Genomic DNA, 27,275 nt, shown 5'->3' on the forward strand with positions numbered 1-27,275 from the left:
TAAAGATTTTATTTATTTATTCGACAGAGAGATAGAGACAGCCAGCGAGAGAGGGAGCACAAGCAGGGGGAGTGGGAGAGGAAGAAGCAGGCTCACAGCAGAGGAGGCCTGATGTGGGGCTCGATCCCACAACGCCGGGATCACGCCCTGAGCCGAAGGCAGATGCTTAACCGCTGTGCCACCCAGGCGCCCCAAGTTAAGCTCTTTAGTAGGAATTCCTTTTATATTTATTCCCAAATTGTGCTCCACATCTTTTCATGTTTTGTTTGCTTTTTGAAAATGTTCTTTCTTAAAATGTACTCAATTTTCTTTTAAAATAATTTGTGTTAATATTTCTTAAAATAGGGGAACCTGGGTGGCTCAGTTGGTTATGTGTCTGCTTTCAGCTCAGGTCATGACCTCAAGGTCCTGGGATCAAGTTCCGCGTCAGGGCTCCCTGCTCAGCAGTGAGTCTGTTTCTCGCTCCCCCACTGCCCCTCTCTCCGCTCATACTCTTTCTCTCTCTCTCTCTTTCAAATAAATAAATAATATTTAAAAATATATTTCTTAAAGTAAAATCCAGCCTAGGTCACAATGAAGTACACTTGGAAATTCCAATTGTTACATCCACTGTTGGCAACTCCAAGTCAATGGATGGGATTTCCCTTTTTAGAATAGTTGTTTGAATTAGACTAAAATGAGGTATGGTGAAGAGCAAAGGACATACTTGATTTATTTTTCAAATATTTTTACAAAAACTTGGTAAAGAAATAGGAAAAATGTTTGTAGTCACAAACCAGTGCTTGAGTAAGTGATATGTACTTAATATCCATATTTATTCATTTTTGCAATGAAATGCATATTTTCTGTAATAGATTTCAGACATATTATTACTTACAGCAATAACCACATTAGATCCCTAAGCCCCATTCTCTCCCAAGCAGATGCTATGAAGGTCAGATGTTATTGGGCATATGCAAAAAGAGGATTAAATTTACCACAAGAAAAAAGCCCCAATATTATGAATCTGAACATTTATATAGGTTATAGGCTGCTCAGCTGCCAACCTCCTCTCCTGAGGGAGGGAAAGAAGAATCATCTTCCTAATGTAAACAAATATTTTGGAATGTAGTACATGCCTCAAGATTTTATCTCCCTTAGTAAAGTAAACACACCTTCCAAGGGAGGTAAATCTCTCTGGAAGTTCTTTCTCTATACGTTCAGTGACTTTTTTTTTTTCATTTCAGAGGATGTGTTTTGAGCCAGGTGCCAGTTGTCTTTGGTTCGTTTGCTTTGCATAAAAGAAAATATTTTTTATGACAGTAGACAGGATGATTTCCTTCTCTCTACCAATGTTATCATTGCTTTATCCTCATATTCTATGAAAACAATTAGGAGCAAAGGTAAGATTTAGAGAAATTCTGCTTCAGTTATTTTTAGGAGGCATTTTTACCCTCTACTTAAATCTTCAAGAGTTACTTTTCCTATATGAGTTAATAATGACCAAGCCATTAAAAAAGATAAGAAAAGATAATTTTAAGGAGTTGGAATTTATATATGATTATAAAAATATTTTGCCCAAATATTAAAATAACTTTTGCTATAATTATTTAGTATTTCCATTATATACCTGATGGATGGGCCTAAAATTTTATTTCAGATTCTTTTTATAAGTAGTTGATTAACTCAGTAAATATATATTGAGGAGTTCTATATGCTCTATCATAGATGTTAAAAATAAAGTTATGAAGTTTCTGGTGTTTGTTATGGTTGGAAAGACACTAAAAATATAAAAAGAGAAATAGCATAAAAAACGAAATCGTATATTCCAAGTGGCTGTTCTGTTTGGCACTCTCAACAGCAACGTGTGAGAGTTCCTATCACTCCATATCCCCACCAGCATTTGGTGTTGGCCACTCTAGAAAAAAGTTTGGTGGTTTCTTACAAAACTTAACTCATACCATATGATCCAGCAATCAATTCCTTGGTATTTACTCAAAGGAGATAAAAACTTATATCCACATGAAAACTGCATACAGATGTTTATAGCCACCATAATTGTGAAAACTTGAAAATAACCAAGATGTCCTTTAGTGAGTGAATGGGTAAATAGACTGTGGTACATCCAGACAATGGAATATTATTCAGAGCTAAAAAGAAATTAGCTATCATGCCATGAAAAGCCATGAAGGAAACTTAAATGCATATTACTAAGTAGAAGAAGTCAATCTGAGAAGGCTGTATAATGTACGATTCCAACTACAGGAAAAGAAAAAACTATGGAGACAGTAAAAAGATCAGTGGCTTCCAAAAATGAAGTGGAGAGAGACAAATAGGCAGAGCACAGGATTTTTGGGGCAGTGGAAATACTTTATATGATATTGTAATGATGGATATGCCATCATACTTTTTTCCAAACCCACAGAATATACAACACCAAGAGTAAACCTTAATGTATACTATGGACTTAGGTGATTATGATGTATCCATTTAGGTTCATCCTTGATAAAAAAATGTACCATTCTGATGTATGTTGTTGATAACAGTTAAAGCTATGCATGTGAGGGGGGCAGGGGTATATGGGAAAACTCTACCTTTCTCTCAATTGTGTTGTACACCTAAAACTGCTCTAATAAATAGTCTTAAAATTATATTTATTCAGGAAAAATGAAAAAATAAAAAATATATAATATTTTTAAATAATTTTGTATCCTATGTAGAAAATAAAGATGCTACATTATGAATAACTGAAATGGAGTAAAAGACAGCATTTTAGAAGTTGTAGTCACGGGAGATAACAGTTTAGCCAAGACCTGAATAAAGAGATTTGAATGTTCCCCAAATAACTGAAGGAAGAATAATCGTGTTTAAAAAATAAATTATAACAAAAAGATGAGAACAAAATTGATTTTTTTCTTCTTTTAAGAAAAAAGAAAGAATGATTATGTGCCTGGACTCTATGTTTGTGGAAGAGAGTGCTATGAGATGACACTGGGAGGTAGGAAGTGACCATATAATTTAGACATATTTAGGCTATGCTTAGGCATACAAATTTTATTACAATGATTAGGAGGAAAACAATGAGAGTGAATTTGTCTTAATTATGTAGTAGACAGATCCATGTGATTGCAGAGCAAAAATTAGACTAGCAAAGGGCAGAAGTGGTCACAAGTTGAATTTGTCAATGCCAGTTATACTACAATTGCCAAAAAAAAAAAAGCATCTATATTTAGGATCATAAAAGTTGAAGCAAGATATGGTTAAATATGAGAAGTATTGTTTCTGGGTAACAGAAAGAAGGAAGCAATAGAATTAAAACATAGAGGATTCCATTTAGTGAGCTAGGCATCTGGAAAAATGTGGAGCTGTTAACTGAGATTAGGAAACTGGGAGAAGATATGATACATGGGTGCACCAAGTTCAATACATTCTGTAGAAGAGGAAGAAAAATGGGAGATCTACCATGTATTTTATGCTGACCACTGTGTTTCTACTAATTTCACATGAAGATCAAATGAAGATTTGTAATCACAAAATACTTCACAAGATCACATGAAGTATTTTCGTGCTCACATCAAAATATTAACTCATTGAAATGTGTGTCAACTGAAGTCCCAAATATTTTTAAAGATTTATTTATTTATTTATTTGAGAGAGATAGAGAGAGAGAGTGAGAGCACAAGCGGAGGGAGGGAGAAAGACAATCTCAAGCAGACTCCCAGCTGAGTGAAAAGTGTAAGATAGGATTCCATCCCAGGACCCAGAGATCATGACCTGAGCCAAAACCAAGAGTTGGTCACTTAACCAACTGAGCTACCCAGATGTCCCCTCTAAGAATTTGTAATACAATCTGCTGTTACGGACACTGGTAGCTTGAAAGTAAATTCATGGATTTTGTTTGCAGTTATTAGATGTCACTCATCAGATGTGTTCTATTGTTCTAATCTGTAAAAAGCATTTTTGAAAAGTTTTTATTTATTTGAGAGAGAGTGAGAGAGAGATAGCACAAGAGGGGGGAAGGTCAGAGGGAGAAGTGGACTCGCCCCCGATGTGGGACTCGATCCTGGGACTTCGGGATCATGACCTGAACCAAAGGCAGACACTTAACCAACTGAGCGACCCAGGTGCCCTCTAAAAAGCATTTTTTTTGTATTACAACTTTGCTTTCCAATACTTCATGTTAACAACAACAACAAAAACAGTTTTCTGAATTCTAGTATATCACCTGGATGCACCAGTTCTTGCATATGATTTTTTCTGAGTTTCTTGGCAATCTATACCATGTTGGTTTTGTGGTATCATGTTACAACTAGATCCTATAAAATTTCAAAAAACAAGGAAAACTTAATAGGGTCAAAGAACTGAGCTTACTGATTCCCCTGCACTAACTATTCTTATCACCAAACAGCAAATAAAGACACAGAGATTGTCATTCATACATGTCAAATCACAAACTGGGGTAGAAATTTAAAAAGAAAGGAAAGAAATTTAAAAAAAGAAGATACAAATCAAAGAAAGGAGTAGGATGGGTTGGGGCAAATATGAAAATTTGAGAATTCTAGTTCTGAAATCAGATTACCTGAGTTCCAATTCCAACCTCACTGCTTTCTAGCTATGTGGCATTAAGCAATTAGGTTCACCTCTATGAACCTCAGTGTTCTCATCTGTCAAATGGTGAGAATAACATTTACCTCATGGGTTTGAAAGAAAAGACGGTATCTAATATGCTATTGATATGTTTGCTAAAATTAAGCCCATGATTAAAATATTCAATAAGCCCAGGACAATTTTAATACTGGTCAACTTTTTACTGGCTTTACAGTTCAATCATCAAAATCATTTTTTATTTCATTAGTGTAGAGAAAACACTATGGTTAATTAGACAACATATCCTTTATTTCTCATAAAATTAAATATTCAGAAAAAACATGTTTATAAATCACATATGTATAATTCTTCCTCTATTATCATTTATTGAAATAGTTTTAGTATTGTCCAAATATACTAACAAAATATTGTTGGTTCTATTCCATTTTTGTCATCATATAATATTTCATTAATACAATAATTTAGAATGTATCAATATGTTAACATTGGCATGTAACTAAAACCATTATTATAGTTATTTAAAACTTCTTGAAGGTGGCTAAAAAGACAGAAAAATTCTCCCTAATTAAAATAAAACTCAGATACAAACTAATAAGGAAACAGAAAAAAGTGACCTATAAAAAAGTTGATGCTGAAGCTATCCAAATATGTATCCAAGTATGTCCAATCAGAAATTAGAACATGTAACAACTATGACACTGGACTCTTTTTCTACATTATATACAGTGTATTAATTCACTGATGTTAAAAGAATGACTTTTCAAAAATAGTAGAATGATTTTTCAAAAATAGTAGAATCAACTGAAAATTTGTTCATTCTTTTAATTTTTAAATAATACCTTAAACATCAATTCCTTAAAACTAGCAGATGATATGTACAACATAAGTCCATTTTACAATTTTGATGTAAATCATACTCAAATCAATTTATATGTAATTTAATATACTGATGAATATTGCACTAAATGCTTGCCCCAAATTTCGATTCCACTGCTATTCCTGAATAAACTCATCTTTGTTTAATTAAATTTCCCCCAATTTTTTTGTTACTGAAGGTTGACAGATATCCAAAAGCAAACAGTAGCTAACAAAACAGTACTCAGAGGCAAGTGTTTAAAGTCATAAAATATTATCATTAATAATAAAAAATAAAGTTTAATAAAATAATCATTGAACAACTGAAGTTTTTTATATAAAATGATTATAGTTGCATTGGAAGGAGGTAATACATATATAAAGAACAAATTAGGTAAGAACCAGAAAGAGCCAAATATATTTTAAAATCTAAGAAATTATTTTTTTGAAAGATTTATTTATTTATTTGACAGAGAGACAGCCCGAGCACAAGCAGGGGATGCTGCAGAGAGAGAAGAAGCAGGCTCCCCGCTCAGCGGGGAGCCCTGCCCTGGGGCTGCATCCCAGGACCCTGGGATTATGACCTGAGCTGAACGCAGATGCTTAACCAATTGAGCCCTCTAGGCACCGCTCTAAGAAATTATTTTTTAAAAATATTTTAATGGAAAAAAGAAACTTCCAGTAAGATTGAACATGAAACCAGAGAAATGATAAAACTGTCAAGGTTATAAATGGAAAATTAATATAGTCACAAATATAAAGTATATTCAGACATTTGGTAAAATACTCTGTATAACATATGCTAATACATAGTATATCTTTATAACTAGGAAACTAGTTTTTTGTTTTTAAAGAAATGAATATGAAAGATACAAATAACTAAATGTGTCCCAGAGAGATTAAAATCTCAAGTTATCATTTCTCGAAACATCACCCTCTTTTTATTATTTATTTGTCCTCCAATACAAGTTCTATGCCTGAGAGTTAATACTTCCATGACAATTTTATTTGCCTTTGGTTTTCTTACTTTCTCTCATGTTATGTCACAGTCTATATAAATGTTAAGCTTCCTCTTTATTATTATTATTATTTCTCTTAGAATTAAGCAGATTCTTCTTAAATCTTTTACTATCTATTCAGTGCATTTTACTTATTTCTATAATGTCTCCGATGTTAGGATCCATACTTAAAGCATTTTATAATCTGTACCGTTATTTTTAAATCTGATGGATTATTCATTATGTATACCAGCATATCTTATGAATTTCATGTATCTGATATTTTACTTTTATTCTTCTACAGTATAACTAAACATCCTCAAATTTAACTAAAGTACAGATTACACTAATACAGATGAAAGGGAGTCATGATGGGTAAGAATGGAAAGCCAGATGATAGATACAAATATACTTAAAAAATGTACACATTTAATAAATGTTGTAGTCTTTATGAATAAAAATTAGTATCCAAAATCATTGGCTGACTGTAGGCATTTTTTTGTGAAAGAAGGGGTAAGCTATCATTTTAACTAGTATTTTGTACAAAATTCCTCATGTATTCAAGAGAATTATAAATAAAAGAAAAAAATCCCACCAAACTCTATATGACTTTATGTCTTTGTGGTTGGGAAAGTTAAAATTACTAAAATCATTTTATTGTTTCATTTAAAAAATGCTTTGCTAAGACAGTTTGATGATATGTTAACTAAAACTTGAGGTTTTGTTTACAAGAGCTGAATTTAGTTATATGCATTCATTTTAGTATTATAATTCTACTCAGGTTATTGAAGAATGTTTGATGGATATGAATTGTAAAATATGACCTCAGCTAAAGTCACTCATCCAATTGAGACATTTTCATGAAATATATATATACTATTTTATGGTCATTACATAAGCAGGCTGTTTTATCTTCTATTACAGTTTCATTTTGCCCTAGGGAATCCAGCTGCCAGAAAATGTGTTATCATTACATGCATGTCAAAAAAGATAGTACACACTTCACTAAAATACACTCATTCAACACATTCATTTGGCAACCTCCAGCTGCTACATATTTAACACAACATTGAAATTATCTGCTGTACTGGGAATTGAGAGCAAGATTTATTTCAGTGGAAATATAAAACTAGCTAGATAATGTAATTTGCAGTTTATTCCTTTAAATTCCTGTAAAAACAAACCTCTTTTAGCTAGATAGACTTTTTTCTTTAACAAAATGAATTTACTACCCTCAGTCAAAATACTGTAGTGTAGCCATCATGATTTAAAGGCATGAGTAATTGGATTAGGAAAAAATAAGAAAAATATTGATTCTTTCAGGTATATTTTAGACATGGGTTTAGGGGAATTTTTACATACGTATAACCAATTTCCTTTTTATTCAATCTGTTGGCATTTGTGATGCACTCATTTTGACCAAATACATCTTAATGAGTCATCTCCAGAAAGCTTTTCCTTTTGTCAAGACATATTCAATTAACTCCAGAAATCATTATTTAGCTATGAAAGATTTAAGTCTAATATATTAACAATAAAATATATCTACTTACTTCAAAGCTCTTTTTGATGGTCCTGCTTCAAGATGACAACACACAAAGCTAAAAATTTGCATGTGTGACCACTTTGTCGTCAATCGTTTGCTTTACAAATATGAGTGCCTTTTTAATCAAGACTTCCCATAAGACAATCTAGACTTCACAATATAATACAAATATGTATATGTGTATATTAAGTATACATGTATGTTACCAGGTCTTTTATTTTAAAGGTAGTAAGCAATATGCTCATTTGTTATAAAATTTTTCTGAAATATAGTTTTAATTTATAAAAATGTAATTTCCAACACTGTTTTACTTATAAATCATCTGAACTCTATTCAGATCAACTATGAAAATAGCTCCAAATATCCAAATACATAGTCCTATACCTTAAAATATAAAAGAAAATTTTCATCATTAGGGTTTTAACCTTAAGAAATATAAGTTAATAGAAACCAGACAAAACACACACACACACACAGACACACACGCAAGTGCACACAGAGGAGAGAGAGAGAAATTAAATCTTTTTCCATAAGTATAACTCCTTGAAGACTAATGAAAATACAATCTGGATTTTTTTTTTACTCACAATGAATATATGTACACAATGCTTCAAATTGCAAATGACTTTATATTCTGGTTATTAAGGACTCTGTGAGTCACCTTGTGAAATCAGTATCTATATTCAGAGCAAATCATAGTGTTATTTACAAAGTCTAAGAAAGCAGATGAGATTCTTTATACCCAAAGGACCTACATACTTTACCTATTGCTTTTATGGATTTAAAGGTATTAGTTCTTATATTTTGCTATGTATCAATATCCATTGATGGCAACTCTAAAAAGAATTGGACTGAGGAGATAAATACAATTTGCAATATTTCTGGTGAATGCAAAAAGGAATGCTACGTGTGGTCCTTAGCAGTTTGGCTGCCTAGCACAGGTAATAGAAATCAGCCTCACTGCTCTGTAGTGGATGGCTAACATTGAAATACCTTTGTTACCCAAACTTGAGAAGGCAGAAACAAATTTGAATTTTGGCAGAACTTACACCTGAAATAATTTTGCAAGTGCCTTTTTCTGTAGGACAGGATGATTCTATAGAGAATTGTCACACGCAAAGTGGTCTGCCCAGCATGCTTATGTTTTAAGAAATGTTCTAAGAAATGTCATAATCAACATCAGTCTCCAAGGCCATCATTACCCAGCTATATGTAAAAGCAAGGAAAAGTTTCACTTGTCAGCAAGGATTTAAGTGGTACACATGTGTATTTTAAAATGAAGCGGAGAAATTTGGAGTATATAAATCATACTGGTTAGGTATGTTTGATAGTCCAAACTCTGTGTCTCCTCAGTAAGTAGGAAATATTTTCAAGCAATGCATAATTTTGTTGTTCGTGAAATAATTTTTTAGAATTAATCTCTCAGTGCAACACTTTTTATTGTCTGTGTTTCTTCATTTATTTCTGTCTTTGAATCAGAGAATAACAGCCCTTGGGGGATGATTGATCTTATCATGTCTTAGATGAGGTAACCAAGGTATTTATTTCTTATAAGGGCTAAGGCACTTCTAGAAAAGCTTCTGATAAGCTTCCTTCCTGGATTGTATCAATTGTCATTAGATCATCTCCTTACTTCCACTTTTTCTCTTTCATAGCAAATTCTCCTCAAAACAAGATTAGAGCAATCCCTTTAAAACGTAGATCATATCATTCTACTACTCACTCACATAATCATCACATTTGGGGAAAAAATGTCAAATCCTACCACATCTCCTCATCAGCGAGCTGCTGCTTCTTCTGTGACATCTGCTCTGGCTGCCTTGTCCTTCATTTGGAGTTACAGTCTTCTGGGTGGGTATGAGGTGTATTCCCTCCATGCACTCAGGTCTGTGCTAAGATATGCTAGAAATTGGTCAGCTGCTTCCCAAGCCTTTTCCTTCCTCAGGACAGAGCTAGACAATTCGAGACTACATTGCAGTTCCACTGGAACTGAGGCCCACAAAACTCTCTGGTCAGCAGATGTGGTATGGGCAGGGGTTTGTGGTGGTCTTCGGGGGTGGGCCCCCCCTGCTGGGACAAGACATGAGTGACCTAGAAGGGCGGTTCCACCAGAGTGCAGGGGGTTGTTGCATGGTGTAAGCAAGTTAGGCAGCCAGTGCTGGTATTGTACCACTTACTGCAGGTGGGTCTGTGCTTATGGCTGAGGGGAGAGGGAGAGAAATGGATAGGCCAGCTTCTTAGTTCCTAAAGAGGTATTTCTGTGAATTCTGCCTCTCAGGCGCAGGCTCCAAGAAGGGCAAATAATCTCCCCACTTTGTGCCTCAGGTGTTTTTCAGATTGCTGTTTCCATACTGTCTGCCCCTGAGTTGTTTTCTTGCCTTTTCTCCAGGAGCAGTGCAGTACCATCTGGGTTCTCTAGGCTAAGCCCACTGACCTTTAAAACTCCAACCCCAACCACTGGTTGCAAGAACTCACAAAATTGAGCCCCTCTTGTTTTCCAAGCCAACGGTTTTGAGGAAATGTTCTCCTTGTGAGATCCCCTGTGTGTTCCTCTCTCTGTCTTGCCTTTCTCTGAAGCCATAACTCCCTCCCCTCTGCAGCAGCCTTAATACCTTTCTCTTCTAAACCACATCCCCACACTTCTTACCTTCTTCAGTATGGCCTCTTCTCTCCTTTTAGGTGTGGAGTTTGTTCTGTCAGTCTTCAGGCTGATTTCTGAGGTATTTAGGAAGATTTGATAGTTACCTAGTTGTGTTTATGGGACAAGGCAAGCCTAGGGTCTTCTTACTCCACACCAGCATCCTCCTGCTCCCCACTAGAGTAAAATAAATTTTTGTAAAACTTCAGAAAATAAAAATACTTATAAGAACCTTCTAGAGAGTGAGAAGAAAATGTCTTTGGTACATAAAGAAATCACAATAACACCTCCCTTCTCTACAACAACATTGACTACTACAATATAATGAAAATTGTCTTAAAATTTCTGCGGGAAATCTTTTCCCACCTACAATTTAATATCCAGTCAAACTGCCAAATATAAGGATATAATAAGGCATATTCAGACATGCCAACTACATTTTCTTAAGAAGCAGTTGAAGGTTATTCTTTAGCAAATGAGAGAATAAACCAAGAAGAAAGCCCTGATATCTGGGAAATAGTGTATCTAATAGAAGGGAATGATTTTGAGAAATGACAGGATGAGAGCTCTGTTTCAGCGTGAGGAAGAAAACGTACAGGTTAGAAAAGAAATATGGCTGCCTAGAAAGGAAGTCTTCGGAAGAAATAAACTAGGAACCGATTTCATGAGGACGTTACCAATATGTCTGTGACAAGGATGTCAGGGTGTATACATGATATTTATTCTGCTCATCATTTGCCTATAACTCTATAATTTGGTCCCCATCATTTCTCTGTACCATAAGAGGCTGACTCCTGCAACTACGTTCCAGGCTTCTTTGTCAAATGGATTCCAATCAGGTTAGTCAATGGAAGATAATGGCTGGTGATTGAGGACTAGTGGAAGGAAGAAGTCAGTGTGTGTATACCCTCCCTGCCTTCACCCCCGGACACACTGCTACCATTGGCTTTTCCATCTTTGGCTGACTTTCTTCCATGTTCTAATTCTTACCAGCTAGCTTATCTGTCCTGTGGCCCAAGTTTCTGCTGATCAGGCCTTACAGTAGTTACAGTGTCCCTCAAAGTGACCCTGATTTTTAGGCCCCAGTAACCCACTTGAACAGTATTTTCATAAACAATACAATATAAACAATGACATATGGTTATATCAAAATATGGTGATAGAGGAACAGAGTGAGATGGGGTAGACATGAGGAAGCCTACCCTTACTAAACAGGAAAAGGATGAGAGTAATGCATAAGATTGAAAATCATACAGAAAAATGTTTATTAAGTTATGTCTGTATTGACTATAAATGAAATTATTTTGGTAAATAGTGAAGTATAAAAAGCAGGAACTACTTGAATTGTAGACATGTGAGATAATCTTTTTTATTATAAGTCCTTTAGTACATTTTGATTTTTAAAACTGTGTTTAGGAATTACTTTGATATCAACAAAATTATTTTGTTTTAAAATGAAGTACATTGCTATAAAATGTTATAGTGTAAATCCTCATACTTTCTTTTACTTAATCTATGATTGCAATATATAATATCTTGCTAATACTAAAATAATATGGTAATTTATAATGCTATAGTGGAATTTTTGAACTGTCAACTATCACATTCTAACATCCCATCAAGTCACAAATATTTCCCAGTCATTAGACACTAGTAGATGAAATTGAACATTATTTTATATAAATCAAGTTTAAGACTATCCTTCTCAGAAATTGCCCAAATACCATTATTCCTGCATAAATAACAATTATATATAATGTTTATTTTTTCTGGTTTTTAACTTTTAAATTATCAAATGCCCAAGTAAATATGATATCCTATTGAGAATATTACGCTTGAAAAAATGTTAGGATGTCAATTACATTTAGTGTATAATGATTCTTAATAAACTTTAAAAATTCAGTATTTTTTATTGCTGCATTAAAATTTGTACTTAAAATACTATTTGCCATTAACATGATTTTACTTGTTTTGATTTACAGCCACTTATACCTTATGATATTAAATTTAAAAAAAATTTAAAAAGCAGAATACAAACCTCATTGATTTAGAAATTTGTGATTTTATTTTAATTCTCTGGCAAGTTTTATGTAATTTCTTTAAATATTTTAAAAAGATCACTCCACAGAACCTTTATATTTATTTTCACTATTGCAGAGATGATTTGTCCTTATTCTTTTTTTTTTTTTTTAAAGATTTTATTTATTTATTGGACAGAGACAGAGACAGCCAGCGAGAGAGGGAACACAAGCAGGGGGAGTGGGAGAGGAAGAAGCAGGCTCACAGCGGAGGAGCCTGATGTGGGGCTCGATCCCGTAATGCCGGGATCACGCCCTGAGCCGAAGGCAGATGCCCAACTGCTGTGCCACCCAGGCGCCCCGATTTGTCCTTATTCTTAAAAGCTCGGTCACATGTATCAAATGCCAGCATCCCACACATCAATTTAGGCAATTCTGATTCACGTGTGCAGAAGAAAGGGAAATATATTTGATGTAAGTATTACAAATTCTTCTACCATTTCATTCAAAATATCATATAGAAGAAGGAAATTGTTTTATTTTTCTTCCATCTGGGAAAATAGTGAAAGATATAGGTTAAAAATTCAAGAGTTATTCCCCCTGTACGTTAATCAATTAGCTGAGGAAACACATTACATTGATTTAGCTCGGATATTCATTTCTCTCTCAGCCACTTTAAATTATCTTTATCTTATCATTTAATTCAGGTTTTCCAATTCTTTCCAAAAACTTGGTAACACTTTATTCTGATTTATTCTAGTAATAGTGGTTCATTCAGGACTAATTTATGAATTATCTTCATTTTGTCATTTAACTCTTAGATTTTCCAATACTATTCAGTGATCACATGTCACTCTGCCTTGATTTGTTCTAATAGTCTCTAAGATAATTTTGGAACAAATCTGATGTTATGCTTAGAATGCAGTTTTGCTTTCCTTATTAGGAAAAACCCTCACATGATTCTACCCATAATTTGGAAAGCGTGTCTGGGGAAAAAAAACTATTATTTTAATTGGATGTACTGCTAGTATTGTGCATTCCCAAGTTATTACAAAAATAGAAAATTTGAAAAATGGCATGGAAATAAGTTGAAGCAGAATATAAATGACATAAAATACTCATACAATTATTATAACATAACCTAGGTTTGGTATAGATTGACATTTGACTTTTCTTAATCATCAAAATGTCTACTTGTTGCTAGATACTTCATAAAGTTACATGCTGCCATAAATAATATTTATTGAAAGCATATGCTATATAAAACTTTGAATAAAGATTTAGGGAGAATATGATGGCTTTTGTATTACATGAGCAGTCAATCTAAAAGGATTATAACACATACACAGAAACAACAATTACAAAAAAGTCATTACCAAAATAAAGAATTTAATGAATTATTACATGGATTCCTGAAAGAAATGTCTTTAGATGGAGAAAGTTCTATAAAGAAACATATAGAAGTGGACTCTTTATCATAGCCATGAAGAATTATACAGAAAAAGCATTATGTTCTTACTTTGAGGAGATTTGGAGGTCAATCTGGTTCAAAAGACCATTTTCTCTGACTCTGTTCTACCACATGTCCACAGTTTCCTTCCCGGTATTTCTTTGAATATTTCCAATGATAAGCAACTTTATATGTTCCAAGGTAGCTAATTTTAACTGTTTGGTATTTAATTGAATAGTTTCAATGGAATATATCTCCTTGCAGATTATATTTATATCATTACATTTCCAACTACATAATACATATAGAAACATTTAGTAAGATTCATTAAATGCCTCAAAGAGATTGGTTCATGAAGGGGCAAGGCTTATATATAAACAAACCCACAAACTCATTGATACACTTATACAATGAAGATGTGGTGTTAAAATCACTTATACATTCTCATTCTGATTGAGATAAAATTTTCAGGAACATATTTACAGGTGACATAAACCCAATCTTTTTAAAATTCATTACAAGATTATAAACATAATATAATCTGTTCTGAATGTACTTAGAAGATACCAAGATTTTAATGTATTCTAAGCCAAAAGAGAAACTGTAGTTGAGAGCATCTCCCTATTATTATCATTTATATATCCCTCGATTATTGTTATTTATGATAGTGGGGGAATATCCAAATAGTTGGTATTTAGGTAGATTTATTACTATGATTTTATACATGAATATTATAAACAAAAAGGATTTGACATTTTAGTAAGATCTCATCACTAAGAATCCCTTAGATGTTACTGAACAAGTCAATGATCTACTAAAAATTTCTAAGTTGCTCTGATTTTATGAGTCACATGTGTCTTGAGACCTTCCTCTTAGGAGACAAAACTGATAATATATTTATACTCTGTCTATTTGCTTGTTTAGAAAAGAACCATGGGGAGGGAGGCAGGTTGGCACCTGGGTGCTCAGTTGGTTAAATATCAGACTCTTGGTTTCAGCTCAGGTCATGACCTTAGGGTCTGGGATGGAGCCCTCGAAGCTTCCCACTCAATCCGGAGTCTACTTCTCCTCTCCCTCTCCTTTTGCCCCTCCCCCAGCCATGCATTCTCTGTCTCTGTCTCTCTCTCTCTCTCTCTAAAATAAATAAATAAATATTTATAAAAAAAAAAAAAAAAGAAGAGAGAAGAACAGGGGTGCCTGGCTGGCTCAGTCAGTAGAAATGTGACTGTTGATCTCTGAGTCATGAGTTCGAAACCCACACTGGGTGTAGAGATTACTTAAAAAAATTTTTTTTAATTAAGAAAGAAGAATAATTTTAATGTAATGTATCCTAGAGGCTATTACTTTCCAAATTTATTTGCTCTGATTTCCTATACAATATATGAATAGCAGACAAGTAATTTCATTTTTACTGAAAAGTATATTTATTAATAACCTACTCTATAAATGTCATCCTATTAAATTAAATGGGCTATAAAAAGTGACTACAGCATAATTCCTACCTTGGAAACGTAAACACATCATATCAGAAGTATTAAAATGATAGTGTATTTTATGAACTACATAAATATTTTGTATAGTTGAAAAGGCTGAATTTAATATAAATTTAGTTTTACAAAAAGATCTTAGGATATAGCATTCACTGTTGGCTAAAATAATAAGAAAGATAATTTCCTATAAGGACATCACAATTCAATTCCCTTTAAAATTCAGTGGATTTTTGATAGTTAGAGATGACTATTTTTCCTTCACCCCAGATTCAAGAAACATAAGGACAGTAGCATTTGGTAAAGTCCTCGGCTGCACAGTAGGAACTCAATAATCCTTTGCTTTATGACTAAATGAATACACCCCTTTAGGATATGTGGACATCTTCATCCAGGAACAGATAAACTAATAATAATAACAATATTAATAATAATAATAATTGAATAAAACGTAGTCATAAATGTACACATTTGTAAAAAATTTACTTTGCACACATTTTTAAATGAAAGACTTCGAATGAATTAACTTAGCATTACTAATATAGGTTAATGAAATAGCTATGGGCTTTCTAATTTTAGGATTTTTTGTGAGATTTTTTTTTATCTTCCAGTAAGCCACATCTATGAAATATATAAGATTACATTGAGAAATCTGTAAGATACCCTGTTTTTCACCAAGTGCTAGACAAGCTTTATTCATGCAGCAAAGCACTTAGAAGAAAGAAAACACAATTTTGAATCTTGGTCTAGAAAACCAAACCAAAGACTGACAAGAGAGATTACATCTTCAATAAATGCTTACAACAATTAGAGCTTTCAAAATAAATGTTTTTATTTTAATATTGTGTTCCTTCTTAGAGTTTAAAAAAAGAAAATGACAAAAAATGTTCAAAAAGTAAATTGAATGATAACTTATTAACACTGCAAAATAATGATGTTCTCAGATGAAAAGTGAAATGTGCTTCTCAATTTAGTTGCACATAGCAGGCCTATATTTGTCATGTCACGGAAAATATTACATAAATACTAGAAAGTAGGTTATTGCATGAGACAGAGAGTTCTGTCTGGGCGCTGACTGATATGTAAAGAATGTGGCCATGCTTAAATGCTTAAACACAAGAAGAGACCCATATACAAGCGTTCCCACAAAAAAGACTCCATAAATCCTTGGTAGACATTTATCCAGATTGGTGCTATAAGCCTGAGATCTAAAAGAATGCTAGTATGGAATACTTGTCTCAAGTTATGAAAGAAATTGATACATACATTATCTAGTGACTCTGTTTATAATTCCTACTCTATAGCAAGACACTTCCTTGTTGATTGACTGTGTCTCCAGGCCTTGCTTAGGCCAATCTCATGCTGCTCTTTCCCACCTCAGGGACCGCTCAAGCAATTCTCTTTTCTGTGAACATTCTTCCTTCCACTTTTGTTTTGGCTTTTCATTCAGATCATAGTCATTTTTTAAAATGCTTTATCCTCAAAGAGTTCTTACTTTAGTATCCTGTTTCAATACATCACCACATATTTTAATTCAGCACCTGGTTAATGTATTTAAATGTTACAGATATATATTTTTCACACACACACATGCACATACACACACATATATATTTAGTTTGATTTTCTTAGCAAATTTCAATTATACAATAGAGTGTTATCAACTATGATGAGGGATAGAGGCAGAATGTTCACCTTTAGCCCAGAAGGCTGACCTATAGCCTGCATAGTTTTGATAAGGATCAAATATGTACTGGTTGCTACATTTTTTAAAGGGTCTCATGACTACCTGTAGATCGCATCAGATAGTTAATATTGAACTGAATGATAAGCACCAGGGAAATCTTGGGAAAGCAGTTTTATAAGTAAAATTCGAAAAACATTTATGATCTAATACTCCCTGCACATCCACTCCCCCTTAAGCACTAAGCATATAACCACCAGCTTCATACTGCAAAAGTGCAGCTCTTTCTGCCGTGGGTCCTGTCCCAGTATCACTTAAATGCACTTAATTAGTTGCAACATACAACCTCTCAAGAATTCTTTCTTAGCCATTGTGCTTGATGGATGACCCCTCAACAAACTATAGTAACCATATTTTATATTAGATGCTCACTGTATTATTCTTATCTCTGATGGTTTGTACCCTTTTTATCAACCTCTCCTAATTTCCTTCGCTGCTTAACCCCAACCCCTGGTAACTATTCTTCTACTCTATTTCTGTGAGCTTGGTTTTTATTTTAGATTCCACATATAAGTGGTACCAGGCAGTGTTTGTCTTTCTCTGTTGCTTTTTTCACTCATATGATGCCCTCAAGAGCCATCCATGTTGTCACAAAAGGCAAATTTCCTTCCTTTTCATGGCCAAATAACATCGTATTGTGTATATATACCACGTCTTTGTTATCTATTCATCTGTTGAGAGATACTTAGGTTGTTTCTATATCTTAGCTATTGTGAACATATATATTATAAAGTGGATTCTTGTTCACAGTTGTTATGTTCTAGAAATCATCACAAACACTGAATTAGATAATAATGAGACTAAGGGACTTCTTAGGTCTTTTCTGGGCATGCACACAATCCTGCATGTGTACATGGTCTTCTAGATTTCCAGGAGTATTTTGGAGTTTTTCAAAGCTCACTGTAGACATCTAATTCCTTAGTTTTTCCTTTTCCTTTTTATTTACTCAGCTTTTGTTACTCCCAGTGATGATGCTTCGCTGCCTTAGGTAGCTGCATTATTAAACAGTTGCTGGTATTTTTTTCCCGCATAAATGCCCTAGCAATAGGGTTCTTGGAACATAATAGTCTGAGTCAGTTCAAATAAAGACAAGCTCTGAAAATGGCTATTTTAAGGAGGTTCCAGATATGTCAACTGGTGGCAATTGTGCGGGAAGAAAGCTTTGGGGGAGTTGCATACTCATTCCTCCCCCCTCAAGTGGCTTCAGAGCTGCAGATTTCATAGGACTAGACTTGTAGAGATGTTGGTTTTCAAAACTACTTTGAATTTGAGGACTCTGATGGCAGTCAGACAAGTGAAAATGTCAAAAGCCTCCTGCTCTAACACCCCGTAGATTATTGCAAGCCTTTGCTAATTTCCAGAGGTGTGAAAAAGTTGACTTTGATAATTTTGGCTAATATTCTTATCACCTCTATAGTGGAACAGATTTCTAGGCTTCCTTACATTGCCATTCCTGAAATTCTTCTTACACTCATATACATTTCCAATGAACACCTGTGAAAATTGTATTTAATTTGTTAATTAAGAATTAAAATAGCAGTGTGGTAAATTTGTTCCAAGAACATTTGAGGGTATTATATTGTTCATCAGAAAAGTTTCTCTTTTAAAAAAAGTATATTTGGATAAGACTTCCGAATCCTGTTAATATCCTAAAAGGTAATAAACAGGGTCACTGACTTTGGGGTTATATATTTTTTTGCAAGTATGTTTACAGGTTAACTTGGAACTTAACTGTGTTCATACTTTAAAAAAATAAATGGCATAGTCAAACACAGAGTCTTCTGGAAAAAAAATGCATAAATTAGCCTGTTAAAGATGTGTATTTTGGTCTACCCTCCAAACACATTTCCTCCACTTCCTCCATGCATTTCCTCTTTCTACCAGAAATTAATTTTTCAGTCTTACTAATATATCTTTAGGGGATTCACACATACATTATGCAACCTAAATTCATTTTAAAGGAAACAATATATGTAGAAAATATTGTCATGCATAAAATAAGATTATGTGTTGCTTAATTAAAATTAAAATTAAAATTCTTAATGTATTTTGAGAAGTAAAATCCATAACTCTGTAATGTACGCTAACATTTTTCGTTACTTATAATTCACTTATAATGTCAGTATTATATAAACAGTTGCTTAAGACATGACAAGAGTAATTCTCAATATATGTCACTAAGTGATTTAAAAAAAGTCCTAATGGACTAAAATCACTGTGAAATACTCTGCATTTCTATTTTTCATGAAATCTGTAGTATAAAAGTGAACTTTATTATATTATCTTTGACAGTTTGACTTAAATTAAATTGAAAAATTTAATACTTGCAAATATTTTATTAAATCCAGTTTTAAACGACAATTTGTAGCAGAAGGTACTAACTAGAATTTAATCATTTTTGCATTAAAATTTCTTCAAAATAAAGTATCTTGCACTAAAAAATAAAACATAAAGTAAGATTACTTTACATAGAAATAATAATTTAAAAATAAGCTAGTAATAATTGAGACACTCAAAGATGTTTTCCTTCTTTTTTTTTTCCCCAAAAGGATAATTTTGCTTTATTCTCCCTATCCAGATGTAACTGCAACCTTATGTAGGTGTGGTCCTGTATACTAATTAGTTACCCCAAGGTCTCTACTAGACTTTTGCCTCTATCTCTAGAGCTGTCAGATGAATTAACAACTGGGATTGCATTTTATATACAAAGGACTATAACCTACTTTTAAAAACTTATGCATTCTGCCATTAGTGCTAATGGACTTTTTAAATAACTTGTAGAAGTGTCGTCAACTGAAGCAACGTTTAGTGGACTACTGTGTAAAGGTTTTAACACCAAGCATACTGATATGCATTTTGTTTATAAAGACAGTGCATTTGGTGAATCTGTATATTTTTCCTGTTTAATCTTTAAATACATCTGAGATTAGACAGTATGTTTTACATTGATGAATTAGCAACTCTACATATCTCAGAGGATTTCCCGGAAAACCATTATGAAGTGACACACTCCACTGGACAGAACTGGTCTCATGTGGATCTTTTCCCTGTCCTGTGATGTTATTAATACAAACTCCAAAAATTAGACATATATGTAACATCACATGATCCCAGCATTGGCATTTTCATGTACCCCCAGTGTGTTTATATAGTATCTAGACCAGATCCTGGAACAGAAAAACGGCATTGGTAAGAAAACTAGTGAAATCTGAATACGTTTTGGAATTTAGTTCATACTGGTGTTATTTTTTTTTAAAGATTTTATTTATTTATTTGACAGAGAGACAGCCAGTGAGAGAGGGAACACAAGCAGGGGGAGAGGGAGAGGAAGAAGTAGGCTCCCAGCAGAGGAGCCTGATGTGGGGCTCAATCCCAGGACTCCGGGATCACGTCCTGAGCTGAAGGCAGACGCTTAAGGACTGAGCCCCCCAGGCACCCCTGGTGTTATCTTTTTTTGAACAGCATCAGTAACAACAACAAGAAGTCTCTTGCAACAATGTAGATGGTTATTGATGAAAACTATGAACGGTGTTAGATGTAGGGAAGAAAGGAATGCAAGAGACATAGCAGACGGCAAATGATCAAGCTTGAATTTGATATGACAGAGGTACAGAATATAAGAATTAAAAATTATAACCAGGAATCCTAGAGAAATTTCAATATTTTAAATAGAATTAGCATAAATCTGAAAAATTTGAATAACTGTAAAATATCTGTAGGCAATAAAGTTGAGGGGTGAGTTAATTATACATCTGTTAAACCCACAGAATTTACAACACCTAGCACGAACCTTAATGGAAATTATGAACTTTGGGTGATAATGATGTATCAGTGTAGGTTCGTTTATTGTAATACGTGGAGCACTCTGGTGGTGTATGTTAATAATGAGGGAGTCTATACTGGGGGCAGAGAGCATATGGGAAATCTCTGTACCTTCTGTTCAGTTTTGCTGTGAACCTGTAACTGCTCTAAAATAGAACGTCTATTAACAAAAAAACCTCAAAAAACAAAGAGTGTTTTGATACTGCTACAGCTGGTGGCTTGCTAGTGGAATTCTCATGGTGAGCTTCTCTTCACAAATAAAAAGGAAAATCTTCACTAGGCAAAGGGGTATGTCTCTTCTATTTTCCAGGTGGAACACTAACAGATAGTTACCATTAGACATTTTATGAAAATGAAGCAGGAAGCACGAGGAAAATTTAGGACACATTTTCAGACTATATAACCAATGTAGGGGTAACTCCAAAATTATTATAATATTTAAACAACTGTTAGTTGAAAATTTATTTTATTTGCAGCCAAATTTGTTCAGTTTTAGAAGGTGTGTCAACCACAGAAGAGAAGGAATGACCATCAAATCACCTGAAAAAAAAATTAGAGTTACAGAAAATTATGTAAAACAGGGAAAAAAATTACAAGATAGAAAATGTATTTTATGGTGGCAAGTGAAGAAATCTCATCCAATTGAGTTATTTTTATGTTTGGTGCTACTTCATAAACAAGAATATTATTCTGAGTAATAAACATTGTTCACAGTGAAATTGGCTAAACCATACATGATCGTTATTAAGTTGCCTTAAGTTATACTGAATTTTTCTAAGTTTGACAATTTAAAATGATTTTCATATGGCATAAAAGCCAATTGACTTTAAATTTGTATAAATCAAGAGCTAAAATAGGAAAACACTAAAAATATGCTTTAATAAATATATCTGTATAAAAGGATAAAGTAAAAATAGTAACATTGCAGAGTACTTCAAAATTTCCATAACAAATATTTTTGAAAAACCCACATTCTAACCTAGGCATCTGATAAATGAATGAAAGGATCATCACAATAACAATAGAAAACAATAAATGAAAATAAAAAGGCAAAACAAAAGAGCCAGTGAATTGCAGAGGTAGTTGGAAGTTCATGGAGTTCCTGTATCTGTAAATCTTAATTGCTTCTCTAATAAAATATAATGTACACATTTATTATCATAACACTCTGCCAGCTTTTAGAGATTAGGTAAAAGCAGGTTCATGCAATTGAAAACCAGAAAAAAATTAATAATAACTACCTCTCCTTCAATTTCCTTGTTCTTCACGTCAGGTAAAATGAAAATAAGGTTTTAATATGCCATGCTAACATGATCAGCTAGTCAATTGCATGCATATATACAAATAACAAGAGTACTAGTACAGGGGATGGAAATTTTAAGCTCCTTTCTGAACAAGTGACTCAACTCTGATGACTCTTGTAGTGATACATTCCCAGTAAAGAGAGGGATATTAATTTGATTGATCAAAAATCAGTGATTGGACCACAGGGAGTACTGGCATTCCTTATTTTGTCTTAACAGGAGTGAAGTTCTGAATCAAACCTATACTGAAACTTTGTGTCTTTAGTTGCACTGTTTTGTTTCTTTTTTTTTTTTTTTTAATATTTTATTTATTTATTTGACAGAGATAGAGACAGCCAGGAAGAGAGGGAACAAGCAGGGGGAGTAGGAGAGGAAGAAGCAGGCTCCCACGGGAAGAGCCTGACGTGGGGCTAGATCTCAGAACGGCCAGGATCACGCCCTGAGCCAAGGCAGACGCTTAACGACTGAGCCACCCAGGCGCCACGCACTGTTTTGTTTCTTATTGTAGAGAGTATTTGACCCTAAAGTATGTGGGTCTTTGGATCAATTACTTTTACAAAACCACCCAAGTCTTTTTGTAGCACATAACATTCGTCTTCAATCATTTTGAAAGCTCTCAGAAAAACAATTTGAGGTAAATGTACTAAATTATAAGATAGAAATATCCAATGTCAAGGTAGGCTATTATTTTAGTATTATAGTGATATACTTTTAATCGTAAATAACCTTTTTTCTGTGAAGAAATCATGCATTTCTCATAAAAGTTATTTATCTTTATGACTTACATAATTACAATATCTTTAGGTCCATGTGCTCTGCAAAGAATTTGATGTGACTTTGGGGTGAGTATTTAAAGTTGTGCCATTAAAATGAAGAGCAGTGGAAAATGGTTATACAACTAATCTTGGCTTTTGTTATAAAATGTTTAAGTACCTCATTCAATTCTGAGCTTCCTATAAGCCAAGGACAAAATGAAATATAGAGAGTGTATGCATCTCATTTTCTGAAAATTATAGCAACATTATTTTTTCAAGGGAAATACTGTTTGACTAAGAAATACATGTGTGTGTGCTTCACACATTCCAACGATAGATTGGAATTAATAGATTGAAATTAATGATAAATTAAATACGATAGATTAAGTTTTCAAAATGGGCATTATAGAATATGCAAAAACATCCCATTTAAGAGTATTTCTTACAATTTCCAGGAAAAGGCGAAGCATTTAAAAAAAATAGTCACCACTTCTTACTGTATCTATACTGACATTTGTGAATATTATCTTCATAGTGCTGGGGAAGGAGATAGTAACGATAAAAGAAATTAGTGATTCATATTTTTGTAGTATGGCTATGTCTAGAGTTATTTATAAGTTTTGATTTTAAACACTACATATTTATTTTATGATGACAGCATTAAATGTGGCTGCAGAATGTTTGAGCCTATTTTCCATTCCACTTGAACATGGATCTGTGAAAAAGCTGTAGCAGCAATGTAAATCAATGAATAAAGGTAGGACTACCATTCCATAATTCACCAGGATGGAGACAAGAAATGGTGGACCCAGTGCTAATATGTGGCTGCACTCATCTGGATTGCAGTCAGTTTAATTTTAGCAGAAGCTGAGTAGATCATTTATCAGGATTGCATGTATTACTGTAATTCATTGCCGTGACTGTAGGGAAACAGCAGTAGAATAGATGTGTGGCTGTAACTCATAATGACACAACCTGCCTGGTGGCTTTCTGGAGTGCTATTTTCAACTAGGACACATTTCCCTCAGAAATTTTAGTATACTGTTGACTTATTCAAAAAATAAGGTCAGATAAACAAAGCATCATCTTCTAGAATATGTTGATAAAGATTAAAAGTCTGTGAACTCATTTCACAATAAAAGAAACTCTTGTAAGGCAATTGGTCAGTAATTGTGATCACTGATCCTCCCCCTTACATTTTCCATTTCAGGATGAAAAAACTCTGGCCTCGTGCATTCCTTAATATTTTTATAGCTTCTCACAGAGTTTAAATATTTGATCCAGGTGTGCCCATAATACTTAATATCGAAATCCTAAACCCTGGGAGTTACTTTATTTTCCTGCATAACATCGAGCCCCTCCTATCAGTTAAGTGGAAGTTATATGAAGTTGTACAATATGTTTTCCTTCCTAATCTTATTTGCTTAAAATATAATTAAAATGGTGATGTGATTCTAAATTATGTAATCTCATTTTAGAAACTCTTTAGTGTTCTAAACAACCCCATGAAGGGCATTATTTTTTTAATCACCTTGGTAATCAAATAAATAATAAATACAGGTACTTTACTAGGTTTTTCTTACTTGTTTTTTCATATTCTGACTTAAGTATCCATAAAAAGCCATATTGACAAGTTGCCCTTTGCAAGCGACTTTTAAAATAATTTTTTTACTGATTTTATTATTTATTAGAGAGAGAGAGAGAGCACAAGTAGGCAGAACGGTAGACAGAAGGAGAGGGAGAAGCAGACTCCCCACTGGGCAGGGAGCCCATTGGATGTGGGACTGAATGCCAGGGTCCTGAGCCAGCCGAAGGGAGATGCTTACCGGACTGAGCCACCCAGGCACCCCTTTGTCTGATCTTTGAATCACTATCTTCCGTAGGAATCCATAACCTTTCCTTTGTCTCATCTCACTAGTCTAGGTCCCTCCTTGCCTTTCATTTGAATATTTATAACAGGTTTCTTGCACTTTCCCCTGACTACGGCTTTACTGCTCTTCAGATAGTCCCATCAACAGATACAAAAAAAGAAACCCAAACACAGAGCAATTCTATTTTAAACTCTTCATAAACAGATTCACTCTCTAGGGGCACTTGATGCGCTCAGATGGTTAAGCGTCTGCCTTCAGCTCAGGTCATGATCTCCAGGTCCAGGGATCCAGTCCCATGTCAGGCTCCGAGCTCAGCACGAGACAGTCTGCTTCTCCCTCTCCCTCTGCCTCTCCCCTTGCTTGTGCTCTGTCTCTCTCACTCTCTCTCTCTCAGATGAATAAATAAAATCTTTGAAAAAAAATAAAAAGATTCACTCTCTAAAACCTCAAATTTATGTCAGAATTTGTTTGCCATCCATCCCTAGACTCCTAAATGATTTTTTATTTCACTGTCATCCCTCTCCCACTCACATCTCACTTTTTACCACACTGACTCCCTGAGTGCTTTCCTGTTTGAGTAATCCTTGCACAGGCTCTTCATTCTTCTGGAAGAGTCGCTTACCTTCATTAAACCTCTGCTAATCCTAGGGGAGCCTGGATGGCTCAGTCAGGAGCATCTGCTTTCCGCTCAGGTCATGATCCCAGGGTCCTGTAATGGAGTTCCACATCAGGCTCTCTGCTCTGCGGAGAGCCCGCCTCTCCCTCTCCCTCTGCCTGCCTCTCCCCCTGCTTGTACTCAAGTGCTCTCATTCTCCCTCTGTGTCAAATAAATAAAAAATCTCATTAAAAAAAAAAAAAAAAAACCTTTGCTAATCCTCAAATGCTTCACTTCTCACCTGTGTTTTGAACACTTCTCTGAATTAAATCTTCCTCCAACTCAAGTGCAATTTTAGGTTATATATACACATACCGGCATATCTGCCAGGCAATGTATTTGCAGTTGTGTACATCCATGGCTATTCTGCTAAATAAACTCAATTTACTTAATTTCTACCTGTTCATGTATTTACTCATAATTCTTTCAGGCTTTGTCATGACTTTTTATCAAGTTATAAGGATAACGTTGCAGGAACAAAGATAAAAAACATGTCATTTGCTTTCAAGAAGTTGCAAGTTTGTTGTTGCATGCACATCTAGCATATGATATATGTAAATTCTAAGGGAATATGAATTGAATGAATACATGAATGAAGAACTGTAGTCTTCTACATATCTGCTTTCGATGATATCATCAAACATCTGTCTTAGTTGAGACACTTGTATGCTTATAAGGATTAAATGAAATATAATATATATGTGGCCCTGTTTTATAGATCTATATAGATAGAATGTAATTAATTCTATAATTAATACATGGATCTACATAGATATAACACAATTAATTATATATTTTATTATAATAATTAAAATATAATAATTTGTTATATTTATTATAATTTAAATGAATATTTTCACAAATAAGTAATATATGCAAATTACATGTAATATATCAATTTTCTGATCATTCTTTATATAAAATATTTTTTCAACTAGACTAATAAATTAGCATAATACAGGGATTCAAATTTCAAAGAATGATTAAGATAACAATTTTGAGATTTCATCTGTATATGCTGAAAATATTTAATTTGTAAACTCAAATTGTATATAAATCCTCAAAAGGAAATGATGAACATGTAAGTGGAAACTGGAGAAAGTGCTATCTTTGTTATATTGTAGCAGAAAGCTTAGAAAAATTTTGTCCTGCAGTTATGTGAAAAACAGAACCTGCAAGTGATAAGTTTAGATATTTAGCCAAAGGAATTTCTAAGGAAAGTATCGATGGATATATCTTAGATTCTTCTGGCTTTGGTGGAAGACCTGGCTCTTTTGAAAATGATAAAATAAGAGCAAACATTTTAACTGAGATTCAAAGTTGGACTAAGAATTTGAAGAAAGTTATGACACAGATTCAAGATTTGCATTGCTCAGCAGTTGCATGGAGGCATCATCAAAAACAATCACAGGTTAATTTCAAGAGATCAACTTGGCTAGCTATAAAATATCAGTTGTTTGGTCAAATCAAGCCTAGATGTTGCTGTGAAGATGTTTTAAAGATGTGATTGATATTTAAATAAATATAGTTTGAGTAAAGCAGATC

Source organism: Ailuropoda melanoleuca, chromosome 7 (genome assembly GCF_002007445.2).
Source record: "Ailuropoda melanoleuca isolate Jingjing chromosome 7, ASM200744v2, whole genome shotgun sequence".
NCBI classification, from domain to species: domain Eukaryota; kingdom Metazoa; phylum Chordata; class Mammalia; order Carnivora; family Ursidae; genus Ailuropoda; species Ailuropoda melanoleuca.